The following is a 15,802-nucleotide window of genomic DNA, read 5'->3' as shown; positions in this document are numbered from 1 at the left end:
TCCATGTCCACACCTGGGATCCCAACCAGCGAACCCAGGACCACTGAAGCAGAACATGTGAACTTAACCGCTGTGCAACTGGGCCGGTCCTGAGAGATGGGAAAATTTAAAAAATGATTTGAAATTTGACAAGTCATATTTATTACTTCTGCTTTGCATTCATAATCTTCTGTAAACATGAATAAAAAGACGTGTAATGGAAAAGGATCTTCAGACCCATTGTTAAATGCTTGTCAAATACATAGGAGCAGAGGAAATTTTCCTCAGGCCTAGCCGAGGGTGTTCAAATCCAATTCCATTAAAGATTGCTTCAGTCATCGTTTTCTCAAGCCGGGTTCAAAAGGGCAAAGTCAGGTTTTTAAACAAATTTTTAATTATTTCACATGCCCTTTCAAGTCAGCGAAAAACACTCACCTTTCCACTCATCAAGTAATTGTGTCCCATCTCTACAGAGGACACCATGCTCCAAGTTTTAGCTGATACATAGACAAGCTGTGCTGCTGCTGAATAATGGTCTTATTTTGGATGTGTCAAGACCAAAATAGCATGCTTAATTTAAACATATAGCAAGGCATTAGTTTGTTTTCATTTTAAAGTAGAGTTACCAAATTGAAGACTTTCTCTATAATAAAACTGTTAAAACAAATTGACAGCCAATATTCTTAAACTTTAACTTGATTAATCCTGCTTTTAGCAATTGCACTCTTGCATTATATATGATCTTTGTTTATTCATTGAGGAATGAGTAGAGTATTTCCTTAAGCAAATTTCAGATTCATATTGCACTTTGCAATATATTGGTGCTATTTGGAGATTATATGTTCAACATGTATTATATTATTGTATTTGTCATGACTAAAAACAGGATAATATGAACATTTTCAGGTTTATATAACTCTAATTTTAAAAGATATAAATAAATAATTGTGTCATGGATAATCAGAAAATCTTTAATTTTAAAAACTATTAACTAATGAACTCAATCATGCTGTAGATTGGCAAGTAATTTTAATTAACAACAGCAAGAAAAATAATCTTTAAAAGTACATAAAGAATCTAATTGTTTCTTAAGCTATCAGAATAACTTTAATTCTTAAAAATAACCAGCTTGTGAATCTAGTCATACCATAGTTTGTTAATTAACATTGATTTATAATGATAAGAAGGAAATAAAAGTATAAGAAATCTCAAGATTCTATAGTGACATGTTTATCATAACTGTATTCATGAAAATTAATAATAATATGTTATGCCTTGTGAACTAATCAGGTATTCTTTTGAAACATTATATTATTAACAATATATGCTATTTTCTAAATTACTATCTATAGCAACTAGAACTTTGGTGGTGACCATGACGTAGTCTATACAGAGGTCAACATTAAAAAAAATTAAAGTAAAAAGTGAATAAATTACTATCTATTCAGATAAACTGTGTTGCTACACAAAGGCCTAAGATGATTATATTGATATGAGTATTTTCAACTTCAGAGCAATTTTTTTGACAGATTAGAGGAGTAAATTCATACAATAGAGTGTCATGATTCAAGTAAAATCTAATCACCCAAGGTAAAATTATTCCCTACCCATGGAAGAAAGACTAGAGACTTAAAGCAGTATTCTTATGAAAGTTAAATGACTTTCAGGGTTATTTTTGTATTTATAGCTTTCAGTATATTACTGAACTGATGGAAAACGAAACTGATGTGTGGGATGATTAGTTACAGTTATACTAGATTTGCCTCCAATTTATGGATCTTTGAAAAAATAGACTTATGTGCAATAAATTGATTTTATGTCTTTTTGGCATCCTTTATTGAATAATTTGTGTTTTCCATTAATATATGATTTTGTTACTTAAATTCTTCAGTTTTAAATGAAGATATGTATTTTAAAAAAGAAGTAAATGCATAAGTATTTGAATTAAGTATCAGCATTATCTGTTTCTAGTGTCCATAGGTTTTGTCCTGTCACCTGGGCACCTCCTAGTTCAGCAAGATAATACAATGACTCATTCTAGACTAATTAAACTACAGACATAATTAAAGTAGATTAGTTTAGAGGTGTTTCCCGATTGGTTACTAGGATAGTCAAAGGAAACGAAATCATATTACAAGAGATCTAGATAGATAGGTAGATACAGGGGTAGTGATAAATAGATGTCTAAACTGACAATTCACAGTAGCACAATTTATTTGTAATATATTCTGCTACATACATATTTATATTTAATGAAGTGAAAATTTCAGGTAGAGAGCAAAGATTAAAATACAAAGATTTAGAAGTGCTAAGCCATTGGATGTCTATTCTTGAAACGTGAGCAAGCTGAATGTGGAGGCCAGGTCAAGGTGTTCTGCCTAGTTTTATTATGGGTAGAATGAAGCTGTGTAATACTGTGTATGGGAAATGGAAACAAACAATCAACCTTGTGTACACAGGGTATTTTTCCCATTAGTCAAGCCGAGTAATGAATGTTAGGAACAGTTAAGGAATATCTTTCTTTGAAAAGTGTTTACTCTACTCTGCCTCTTTGTCTTTGAGAAGTCAATCACACGGGGGCGAGAGTTAACAGTGAATGCCTACCCCAGGCTTTGGCTAATTATTAGATGATGGCACAATTGACCACATCATCTTCATAAACCTTAGGCATGTTCTGGCCCTTTGCTTTCAAGTCTATGAGTATGATCCATTCTGCTTATATATACAACTAAATATGAATTGCATAATGATAAGGAAGCACAAGAAAATCTCAAAGAGTGCTCTGCTGAGGCGTGTGACAGCAGTTCCAAATGAGCATCTTTGAGCACCTTCTTTCCACTTCAAAGTGTCTGTTCAATTCATAAATGCTTGGCCTCATATGCTCTCTGTGTTGTCAGCATTTTCTTCATTTTGAGAGATAAATTGATATGGCTTAGAACTGACCAAATTGAGTGCCATCTGTTAACAATGATGAGCTGCTTCAAGGATGACTTTTATTGACTATAGTTGGAATCTTCACTGTAGTAGCAAAACTGAGAAGCTTTTCTAGTAGGCCCAAGGCGTAGTATTTTTCTCCCTAAAATCATTGTTCTCAATTTTTATAGGCCAAAAATTATTGTAAATGACTTGTAGCAGAATCTTTTTCTCAAATTAAATTGGCAGAAACTGGTTGTAAATCAAAGTAGAAGAAAAGCCCTCTGACAGACATTCCCAGAAATAAAAGAACTAATATTATAATAATTAACGGTACATAGGATATCTAGAGTGAAGCTCTGCAGAATATTATTAATAGCACTTGATCAAACCTTTAAAAAAAGTTCCTTGTTTATCTCATTGACGTTCATGCTTACGTTTGGTACTTTGTGTGGGACTGACTCTATAATGGACTATCATAAGATGCAAATAAATTTTTTTCTTTCTTTCTCTTAATTTTTTTATTGAGGTAACATTTGTTTACAACATTATTCAAATTTCAGGTGTATATCATTATATTTTGATTTCTGTGTAGATTACATCATGTTCACCACCCAAAGACTAATTACCATCCATCACCTTACCAGTCACCCCTTTCGCCCCCGCCCCGCCGCCTCCTCTCTGGTAACCACCAAGCTAATTTCTGTATCTATGTGTTTGTTTCCTGTTGTACACATAATTTTTAAAATAAGCAAATAATGTAGTAAGATGCACACTAACAATCTGAATCTAATCAACGTTATATTACAGTCCACTTTCGTTCAAACTTAGTAAAGCATTTTAAATAGAAATTATCTGTCATAACACCTTTTTCTGCTACATATGGGGAATCTTATGTATAACTTTAGCCATCCCTGGTATCTAGTGGTTAAGATTCAATGCTCTCGTTGCTGAAGGCTGTGTTTCTTTTCCAGTCAGGGAACCATAGCACTCCTCTATTGGTTGTCATACTGTGGTGACTGTGTGTTGCTGTGGTGCTGAAAGCTATGTCACTGGTATTTCACATACTAGCAGGATCACCCATGGTGGACAGGTTTCACTGGAGCTTCCAGACTGAGGCAGACTAGGAAGAAGAACTTGGCCACCCACTTGCAAAAAAATTGACCATGAAAACCCTATGAATAGCAGCAGAGCATTGTCAGATACAGTGCTGGAAGGTGAGAAGATGGCTCAAAAAGACTGGTCAGGGTTCTGCTCTGCTGTCTACAGGGTCCCTAGGAGTCAGAGTCAACTTGACAGCACTAACAAAACAAACATGTAACTTTACTTGTTTAAAAATATATATGTGAAGGAGAAAATTATTATCCCTAATCAACTTATTTAGCAAATATATATAAACTATTTTCAAATAAATAACAAGAACATAGTTCTTCAAGTTATGTCCTAGATCCTGCTTCTTCAAGACTTACTCTATAGGATCTTGGATTAGTCCTTGGAGACTAGGTGTGATGTGTGAGTTGCTGTTATGATACTGTGCTGAGCCCCCAGTCCCAGGAACCAACCTATGTAAACAACACAAAAATAAACAAAATTTAAAATAAAGAAAAACATGTTTGATGAGGTTATTGGGCATCTTTCATAACTCAACCCTGTTTAATGTGATCCAAAGCCATACGTTTTATTCAGATATGCTTGCAAATTGCAAAATTGGGTGACCTAATATAGTCTTCTTTGTAAAACCTTTATTCATTTTCTTCTACTAATAATTATTTCTTTGTTGGCATAAGCTTTGTATTTACAATGTGTCACTGCTTTTTGTTTTACATTGAATGTGTGTTGAGGAAGGTAATTTTTTTTAAGATTGAGGAAAACTTATGTGCTTGATGCTATGGAGGTGGGAGAAAAAATGGGGAAGAAGCTTTTTGTTTCCAGACAGATTTGTTTTGCTATTTATTTTTCATGGAAGAAATCAGAACAACTGTAGAGTGAAAATGCAAATGATTTAAACTAAGAAAATTTGAGAACTTTTAGTACCTAAGTTGAGAATTATGTCCTAAATATGGTGGTGTATTTTTTTTTTTTTTTTTTGGCCAGAATAGCATTGGACTTCTAAAAGGAATAAAGAACAAGTATTCAGGGAGGTCCAGGAAAGCTAAAGGGAATTAAAAGAAGTAATATGACAGCTACTGAAGTTTGAGGTGTTCCAGATGGGGGATGAAGGTGCCTGAAGACAAAATATATCAGAGAGAAACATTCCTGCTGGCCTATAGCTACAAATCCCAGAAGGTACATTAATGTGGGAAGAGGCGGGCCCCACATTATTAATAAGCTTAAAAACAGATTTAAATTGATCTCCTTTAGGTTATCTGACTTCTTTTATATTCTATTCTCTCCCTTGTGTTTAGTTTCACTAGGTTTTAATCAGATTACTTTAAAATGTTCTGAATCCAGGTTAGAATTTAGCACAAAAACAACAGAAGAAGAGAGAAGGAGAGTTTTCCGAGTAGGGTATTTCAAGTAACTCACCACAATTAAGGTGATGAGGACTCCTGAAGGGCAGGGAGAAGTGGGGGAGACTCATGCACTTGACACAAGAAGAGCTGAGTAGCCAGAAGAGCTCGTCAGAGGGAAGGCGCTGGGGAGAAAAGGTTGGCAATGTCTCTCTTAGGAATTGCACTCTGAAAATCCAAGGTTTAATACAAGCTACTTTCATTAGTGTAAGTGTTTCTGCACAAATAACTTGTCGTTACAATTTGGTTTAATCTTGGAAATTGGACGGACAAAAGACCTGTTAGGTCATAGTGCTTGTCACTCCAGTGCAAAATAAAAACAATGGCTCTCACATATAGGATTGCATAAATTAACATAGAAATGGAAAAATATGGACTTTTTTCTGTAAAAAGATTAAGGAGTATGATGTTTTCTTTAGATTTTTTCACTGACATGTTTGGGCATAGGGCTCTTCCACAAAGGCTTAGGCTGAGCAAATGTTTGAGGGCTTTAGGACAAGATGGTAGGAATGGTAAATGGCATCAAAGTGTAAAGACCGATGGAAAAGAGACTGACTTATTTACTCCACAGTCTTGATAATGATGCTTAATCCTTCTCTGCCAGAGTTGCAACTATAAATAGCAGTTGTATGCTATCTCAGATCATTGCTATGGAGAGCATTAAGCAATAAACTACATTTCAGACTACTCAAGTTCATTCTGCTCAGAGAAATCCAGATAGTATAATTTATTTTCCTTCATATACGGTTTGAAACAATTGGTGTAACTGATAAGAAAAGATGATTGATTGATAGACATATTCAGATATGCTGATCCAAAATGCTCTGATCTTATGGTAGCTTTGGTTTATTGTTTTACAGTTAGAGAAAAAAAGCAAGTGTGTTAAATCACTAACAATAAACCACTCAGCTCCCAAACTGCATAAATATTACAGAAGAGTGAAGATATGAATTATCTGAAAATTGTTTTTATGCTTTGGACTGTAAAACAATGCGGCATTCATAAATAATTTTACCCTCAGCATCGTTCTGTCTCTGAAAATGTAAGTTGTAGAATCTCTTTTCATCTCTAATTTCAGATCGCATTCATTTCACTTACCTATTCATTTAGCTGACAGTGATAATATGCCTGTAAAATATCATTTTTGATCACATATATTTGACAGACAGGTTTTTGTTTCTTTTCGCTGTTTCTCTAGGCTAGTGTTCTGCCTAGGGATGTACACCTGCTGGTGATGTCATCATCAGGCACTCTAGCAAATGATGGAAGATCAAAGGAAGCAGGAGACGGTTTAAGTGATCAATCAGTTTAATATGTAGGTCGTTGAGGAATGGAAACATTCCAACCAACTGTAGCATTCCTGGCTAGATTTGGATATATGTATCATGTGTATAAGCTTAACTGGGAAATATGATTTGATGATTTATACGCTATTTTTTCTTTGCATGGCAGCTTAATTCAACTACTATCTCACTGAGATTTCTGGATTTTCCCTTGAGAGATGTATTATAATTATGATGTATCATATGTATGTATCATATCAATATGATCATGTATTATGCATTAAGATTAGGATGGCCCCATAATCTACTTTTTACATGGTCTATTGAAGAGAATAAGAAAGCCTGAAATTTGTTAATCCAGAAAATGTTGTATGATAATATTTTTTTTAAATAATAGAGCATCGCTATTCAATTTTCTCAGCAACTGAATAATATGAATCTATTAAAGAAAATTACAGAGAAGACCACAGAAGACAACTATTCACCAGCTCCTATGTTGCTTACTCATAAGAGGAGTGCAAGCAACAGGGAATTTCAACTTTAGAGAAATAACAATTGCTAAGATCAGTGAGGTAAAGCATTATAACTACAAATGGAATAAGTGTTTCTGAGCAAAGTCTTGGGAATAATTGTGAGTTTAAGTGATTAGGGTCTGCAAACAGCAGCTCTAGTTGCATATAAAAGGAAGAGTGTAAGCTCTGCTCAGCTGCGATGGGCTTTTAGTAATCTATTAGTCTTTTCATCCTCACAGAGATAATGATCTTCATCTTAAGTATTCCAGTTGGATTTGAATAGCTGTAATGTACAAAATAGGTACATTCATTTAAAATTATTTTGTAATAGTTACTTAATTTAAGTGGCTTTTTTTTGGTTGGGCTCAAGTCTCTCTCTTAACCAACTAAGATCTACATCTAAAAAGATTTTTATGTTATTTGCTATTTGCATAAGGTTTTCTATGTGGAATGTCTTGCAGTCTCACTCAGGTCCTACCTGCCTTTACCTGACTTCTCTGAAGAATTATTATGTATCAGAGCCCTCACAAATGATGCCTGATTGGGAAAGCAGAACCTCAGATCTTTCCAACTGAAACATTGGGATTTCTGGATGTGGCTGTGGGATCTTCTGTCTCATACAGTCGAGTGAGGTTGGAGTACTGCATTGCTAGGGATTTTCTCCACTATCCTATGTCAACAATTAACCTGGAATCAGGATCTACAGATTTACCAAATTTGTTCCACACACACCATGGGACAAACTTATACTAAAAATATATATCTGAAATTCAAACTTATCTGGGCATCTTGTATTTTATCTGACAACTGCAAGGACAAATATAAATTAAAAATAAGAGATTTAATTCTCCCTGTGGAAAATAAGAGACTTCCCTCCCCTCCTCTATCTTCAAGCATTTTCCTTAGAAAACTTGTAGTTATAAGCACTTTCTCATTTCTTTGAAATGTATATAATTTCTTTTGAAGACTAGAAAGGTCCTTTTTTAACTAGTCCTTTGTCACTTTTATGACCTCAAGAAAGAATGTCTTTCTTGAGAACCTGGAAGCCATCTCTTTGAACTACAAACATCAAGAGAGCTAGGACTCTTATTTCTACAGGAAGGTAGGAGTCTAACTTCAGTGGGCATCTTGCTCCAAGTTGCAAAACTGTCTCCTGTCATAAAGACATGAAAAGTTTATTTTTCTTCTGCATAAACCCAACAAATTAACACAGATGGTCACCTCAATTGCCAGGTAAGTCTAGGATAAACTATGGTATTGTCAAGTCTTCTTATTTGAGAAGTGGTTAAGGGAGATACCAGGTCAGTAACTAAGCTGGAAACAGGATTGCTAGATTTGCCATATTTGTCCCAAATATGGCATGGGACATACTCATACTAAAATTTTTATGGAAAAAAATATATTTTTCTCAGAAATTTGTTTTTCTTATTTGCTGTTTGTAATTTGAGATTAATCTATATTCAGGTGGGTAATTGTAGCTTATTCTTTTTCATTGTCATATAGGTTCTATTGAATGAATAAGCTTTAATTTTTTTATGCCCTCTATTGATGATAGAGAGTTGAGATGTTGGTCTAACTTATCAATTAATGTATTTATATTTTGAATATTTTAATATTAAAGAAAACTCATGAAAAGCTACATGATGCTTATAAATAAAGTTATTAAACATTATAAAGCATCAGTTCTCCCATATTGATTCGTAGATTCAACTCAATTTCAATAAAATCCAAAAAGGTTTATTTATGGTACTCGACCAACTAATTCTGAACTTTCTTTAGAAGTGCAAAGTATCAAAAATGAGCAAGAGAGGGACCAGCCCTGTGGCCGTGTGATTAAAGTTCTGCACACTCTGGTCTGGTAGCTCAGGTTCATGGGTTTGGATCCCAGGCAAGGACCTACTCCGCTCATCTGCCACGTCGTGGGGGCATCCCACATACAAAATAGAGGAAGACTGGCACAGATGTTAGCTCAGGGCAAATCTTCCTCACCAAAAAAAAAAAAAAAAATCAAGAGAATCTTGAAAGAAAAGAGAAGGGCAACTTGCCCTATCAGGTAACATGACCTGTCAAAAAAATTTTATAAAATGCTACAGTATTAACATGATAATGTGAAATTGAAGTATTAATGTGAAAATAGAAATTTAAAAATTGAATAGGGAATCCCAAACAGATTTATGCTCATATGAAAATATGCTATACAGCCAATCTGCTTTGCAGAACACTGGGGAAAGGATGACTATTCACTAAACGATATTGAGAAAAATTATTGTTAGGAAGCAAAGTTCCATGGGTATTTTCCATTTCATCAGAGTTGAGGCTTTATTATTGAATGACAAGCATGACTTGGAAGTTAGAGATAGTGAATTTCTCAAGAGAGATTTAAAGACTCATCTCCCCGGATCCATTGGCACAATTTCCAAAGGCAATAGACCTAGAAATCTTTCCCCCTCCAAGGATGATTTGTTTATATTCTAGAGCAAAGTCCTCTGTTTTTCTCTCCAGAGAGGCAAAGGGACGGATCTGATAGCTGCTATGTAATTTTAGGGTTCTTCTCCTGTGGTACAAACCCCATTGCATATGTAAGTACGTATATCTGAACCTCATCACATCACCTTGTGTGGGAATTGGTGTAGAGAACAAGGGCTGCTAAGATGCTGTGTGAGTAAATGGTGTGATATTTATGTGTGTGTGTGTGGGGGGGGGGGTTGTTTAACTGTAGCAGGTTAACTTGTTAACTTGCAAGTAGGAAAATATCTCATACCCTTCATAGTTTCAGCCTTACTAGTTACCCTTTAATTGAAAAAAAGAGAACCCAAGCTCATTTTGTATACATAAATCATTTCAAGACAGATTATGACTTAAATGTAAAAGGCAAATCTCTAATAATCTAGAATATATGGATTTTATGATCTCATGTCATGAAGGGATTTCCTTAAGTTTGGTTGTCATGGGAATCTAACAAAATGCTTAAAAGTAATAGGGCCATTAAAGTATGGTACATGGTGGTATGTTTCAGGAATGCTGGGTAGTTTCAACTTTTTCAAGTTTGTAGTGTGTATATTAAACAAGAAAAATAATTTGGGCATATATGACATACCTGAGGTTTGTAACTAAAGGCAAATAGAGAAATTGTCAAAGTTGATGAGACAAACTGAAGTAGTGTATAAGATAGGTCAGAATACAGAGAGAATGGTTCAAGATACATGCTTTAGTTGCCTGTTGAATTAATACAGGCAAAATATAATAACAGCCCCTATTAAAACCTCTACTGTAGTAATAAAAAAGAGAGAACTAGAGACATAATTCTATATAAAGTAACCAGTCTAAAGAATCAACATCCTCACGATTACTCTAATCTGTGAAATCTCATCCCCAAATAATTTTTTTTTAAACTCTTGCATTTACTTTTAGATAGCCAAGAGAAATTATCAATGAAGCAGTTAAATATACCACATATAACTCATAGGTCATATCTAAAATAGGGACATTAATTTGGAATCCATCAAAATGAAGACTATTTATATGAATGGTATTGTCTAAAAAGCATAATCTGTGAGTAGAGAAGAGGTAACTGGGAAAAAATTGAGGGACTTCATCATTAGAAGGCCAGGGGTTTCTACTTCATGAAGTATGGCACTTAGTTTAGGTAGGTTATTGACATCAAAATTTTAACTAAAGGAAGAATAAGAAAAATACTTACACTATAAAAAATTGGGGGGTAAAAAGGATTGAGGATTGATATGTGAGTGCGTTTGATCTATTTACTCATTGTTTATTAATTCAACAAATACTGAGTGCCAGGCACTGTAGTACCATGGAGAATATAGCAGTGAACAAAAGGGACACATATTTCTGCTTTATCAGGACTTAAATCTAGTGTGTGGAGGTAGATGATAACTAATAAAACACGGAGTTATAGTGAGGTGAAAATAGACCCAAAGGTCTAAATGGACAGGTCAAGTAACAACGTATAAGTCTGTTATTTAATCTTGTGGATGAAACTAGCAAATAATTTAAAAACAAATTATTTAAGGTGGTTCACAGAGCAGAGGGAGTGGGAAGCATTGGAGCAGGACATAAGTACTTTTTATTTTAAGTACGTCTGAAGTCTTAGATTGTTTTATTGTATGCACATTTTTTTAAAGGGAAATAGGAGAAGATGAATGATTCAGCAAAAGATGGCAAAAGGAATATGGAGAAAGACAGCAAAAAATTTCACATGAGCATAGTATCAAGGAAACAACGATGGAGGGGTTCTTTCTGGAGAAGGAAGTAATTTTCTGCCTAATTCTTCAAGAATAATAGCCTTCTTAGGAAAATTATTCTCTTATGTATCATGGCTCCATGGCTTTCTTGTGGTAATAATGCCAAAAAGCTTTCAGATTACTTCAAAGCCTTTCCCCACCTCAGAATGACTCTTATCTAACCTTACTTTCATATTTCCCAGGTTACAATTAATCTTTCCCTAGAACTAAGTTCCTTTGGAGCCCCAATTCCTCCTTTTTCTTAGATAAAATCATCAAATAGCTCATTAATTCCCTTATTTCAGAATTATAAATGATGTGGCAAGGGGCATGTATACTTATTAATTCAAACAGATCTAATATTATAGCAACTGAAAATCACATAATACCATATTTTAAAAATGAAAATAAATATAATTTATTTAACTGTAAATATAATCTTGAAATCCTTGAATGTTGCCTTATGAAGCAACATTCAACATTGTATTTCACAGTGCTTATGACATGCTTTATTCAGTTCACACAGAAAAGCATGAGGGTTAATGTAAAACAGTACAGTATTAGTGTAAAATTAAGCGTAGAAGGGGTGGGAATTAAAATATATCCAACTGTTGCATCTGAGCAAAAACATGTATCTCCTAGACATGGATATAAATAACAACAGTTCTCATTTACTGAGAGTTTACCATGTACCAGGTGCTGATATAAATCATTTACGTGTGTAGAACTCCATTCTACAACACTATGAATCCCATAGTATCCTTATACCCAATTTACAGATAAAGAAGCTAAAGTACAAAGGGTGTTTATCTTGCAAAAGTCATAAAACTGTTAAATGGGGTAACCAGGTTTTAAAGCAAACTCATCAAGCTTCAGAGGCCTCACAATTAACTGCTACAGAAACTACCTCTCAGATAAAGATTTTTTCTCTAGTCTAGTCTCTCCCTCCAGATGGCTATGCTAGAACAGCGCTTCACAAACTTTCACATCCCTGTGAATTACCTTTGTACCTGGCTAAAGTTCTGGTCTGACTCAGCAGGTGGGAGGTAGGTCCTGAGATTTTTGCCTTTCTAACAAGCCCCCAGCTATTCCTGATTTTGCTGTTGCTGGTCCAGCTCCAAACTTTTCAATCAATGTTCCTCAAGAGAATGAAGAACCACTGAGAATGATTTTAGTGACTATTTTCTCAAATTTCCGAAGAATAATACATAGCTAGTATCTTCTAGATGCATAGCAGATAAGCTAATCCACTATACACAATGGAAACTTCAGGGAACCATGACTGAGAGAGACCTCATGAATAATTCTGCTGTAACAGAATTCCAACAGCTCTCCTAACACACAGAGTAAGGATGATAAAATAAGAAGAAAAAACGGATTAAGATAGGCGGCCTAAGATTTGATAGCATTGTGTTATTGCTGTTCTGCTGGAAGTATCATCAACTACCTATAAGCAGGTGATTGATAAGGTAAAATTGGGCTTTGACTATTTCCTGATAAAAGAACAGAAAATTACTTTATACTCCATTTTTCAAAAACGTATAAATAACTAAGCAAAATAATAGCTAACACTTATATAGCATTTATTTATGAACCAGGAATTGTTCTAAGAGCCTTAAATACATTACCCTATATAGTCCTCTCAACCATAAGTGAGAAACATCACCTGAAACCTGGAAATAGGCAAAAGTTACTAAGTGACCTTGCAGTGCATGATGTATTAGATTCCTATTTATTGGGCTATTTTACAACTTTTGAGAAGCAGAGTTTATCTTGGCCATTTTGTTCTGGTAGCGGGCCAGAAGTTATGACTTCTATTCCAATCGAACATTAAAAAGTTTTGTATCCAACCCAGCAATCTTATTCTTCCATAGGTAACCCAGCTTCTCAAATGCTTTTAAAGGAGTCATAGTAATTTACCTTATTAGTTAATCAAAGAAAATCTTTGACACATGTTCATTTTATATTGTGAGGAGAGTCATGTTTTTTAATCTTTTGAAACTTATGCTTTAACAGTTCTGGAGTTCATCCACAAAGATGCCTAAGTAGACGGACCTGAAAGATTCAAGGAAACTGCCTAGTTAAAAAAATAACTTTGTCGAGAACTGTGAAAGGTGTAAGGTTTTATCCTACAAGTTAACAAGTTAGCCAGCCACAGTTTCACTGATGCTGGTGGAAGATACGAGGTTCCTGGGTCACAGCAAAGGACTTTATTCCAGTATAGCAAGCAGCATCAACTTCATGTTTGCATGGGTTCCCCTTGCACCCCAAGTCCGTGGAATGATTCAGAGACAGGCCCAGGTGAATTCCACACACAGCGAATTTGTATCAGAGCTGAGGAACCACAATTTTTGATAACTGTAATCTTTTATAGTGGCTCCTAGCAAACCTGCCCAAACTTTGACCTGAATGGAGGTATTATCTTCCTTATCCTCTGCAGCAAACACTTCTGGTCCCTCACCTGGAGTGAGGGAGACACTGTCTTCCAAGGCCATTGGCTCTACAAACATCCCAAAGTGTTAATCTAGACAAGAAGCCTTGGCTTTGCTGAACTTTGAGATACTCTTGGAGAATTGTTTTCCAATGTGTACTTCATGGGATGTTTAGCTCAGGCAGGTTTTTTTTCTTGGCTCCCAGAGAGAATCTCAAGAAGTAATAGAACTTGAACTTTGCCCTGCCTCCTCCCACTTTTGGGTTTTCTCTTTTCTTTATTTTGTTGAGGAAGAGTGTCCCTGAGTTAGCATCTGTTGCCAATCTTCCTCTTTTTGCTTGAGGAAGCTTATCTCTGAGCTAACATCTGTACCAGTCTTCCTCTATTTTGCATCAACAGCATGGCTTGATGAGTGCTGTGTAGGTCCGTGCCTAGGATCCTAAGCCATGAACCCTGGGCCACTGAAGCGTAGCGTGCAATTTCAACCACTGTGCCACCAAGTTGGCCCCTTTCTTTTTAAAGTTTTTATTCATACTCTGTTAATAACTTATTCCTTATTGATGGCAGCAATGATTATGGTTTGCTTTTATGATCTGAGCATTTGGTGATTTCTGTAGGATGAATGATTGAGAACAATTCTCTGTTGAATTGTTGAATGAGAGATGACAGAGATTCCAGTGTGTTAGTCTTTTTGTTTGTCTGCCTATTATGAGCTCAAATCAATAAATAATTTCCTGTCCACTGGGAAAGAAAACAACCCTTGAGATCTGGAGTGGACCGTTATTGTGTTTCTATGCTTACTTTTGATCTGTGGATGACATTGTAGAACTGAAAAAACAAGCTCTCTAGGGGTCGGTGCGTCTGCAAGTTTGTACTTGAGAAGAAATTTTCCCTTTTGTGTTAAGTGGGGAATGCTTTCCCACTATAACGTCTCTTAAATGAAAGGAGCCCTGTTTTTGTTGATTTATAGATATTAATAAATGCTTAAGTAGATAAAATATTCCCAAATTCTCAGAGAATAAACTAAATCTCAATACTTTAAACGTACGGGATTTTAAGAAAAAACAATCCTTAGAGAAGCTACTCACTTAGAAAAATTTTCAGAATCTACACTCAAAGTTAAGGTAAATCTTCAAACGGGTATAGCAATTTTGTGTTTTTAAAAATATTAAATAGCTATGTGTCTTTTTCTTGAATTTATCACTATGGAGGATAATATACGTGTATTTTTTATTTACTTATCTTTAAAAATTTATGTTGGTTTTAAATGAGGAGACTAGTTAAAATTTGAACTTTTTTTTTTTCTTGAGGAAGATTAGCCCTGAGCTAACATCTGCTGCCAATCCTCCTCTTTTTGCTGAGGAAGACTGGCCCTGAGCTAACATCTGTGCCCAGCTTCCTCTACCTTATATGTGGGATGCCTACCACAGCATGGCTTGACACGTGGTGCCATGTCCCCACCCAGGCCTCCAAAGTAGAACGTGCGAACTTAACCGCCGCGCCACTGGGCCAACCCCTAAATGTGAACTTTCTAAACTTCTTGTACTGGTTTTCTGATCAAGTAAGCTAACATAAATTGTAATAACATCATAATTACAATAAAAGTTCTTACATCACTAATTATTTTTTCTTTGTTAGCTTAAACGATTTCTAAGATCTTTTGGTAACCTAAAAGCTTGGATTATTAAGTTGAGCTAATTAATGAATAATGCTGGATGTCTGAATACTTTCTTAGTGAGACTGAATAGTGAAACATTGATCAGGAAGCATAGATTTAAATTTATATACTTTCTTTTCTTTTTTATATGACATAGAGTGGTTTTATCTTTGAGCCATATTAATGAACATGTTCATTTTTACTGCTTCAAAAAATGTGTAAAGGAGAGGTGTGTGGCTATAGAAAGCTGTATTAAGTATATTTTAAAGCTTT

This window comes from Equus quagga, chromosome 6 (assembly GCF_021613505.1).
Source record: "Equus quagga isolate Etosha38 chromosome 6, UCLA_HA_Equagga_1.0, whole genome shotgun sequence".
Taxonomy (NCBI): Eukaryota; Metazoa; Chordata; class Mammalia; order Perissodactyla; family Equidae; genus Equus; species Equus quagga.
Note: the sequence above shows the minus strand (reverse complement) of the source record.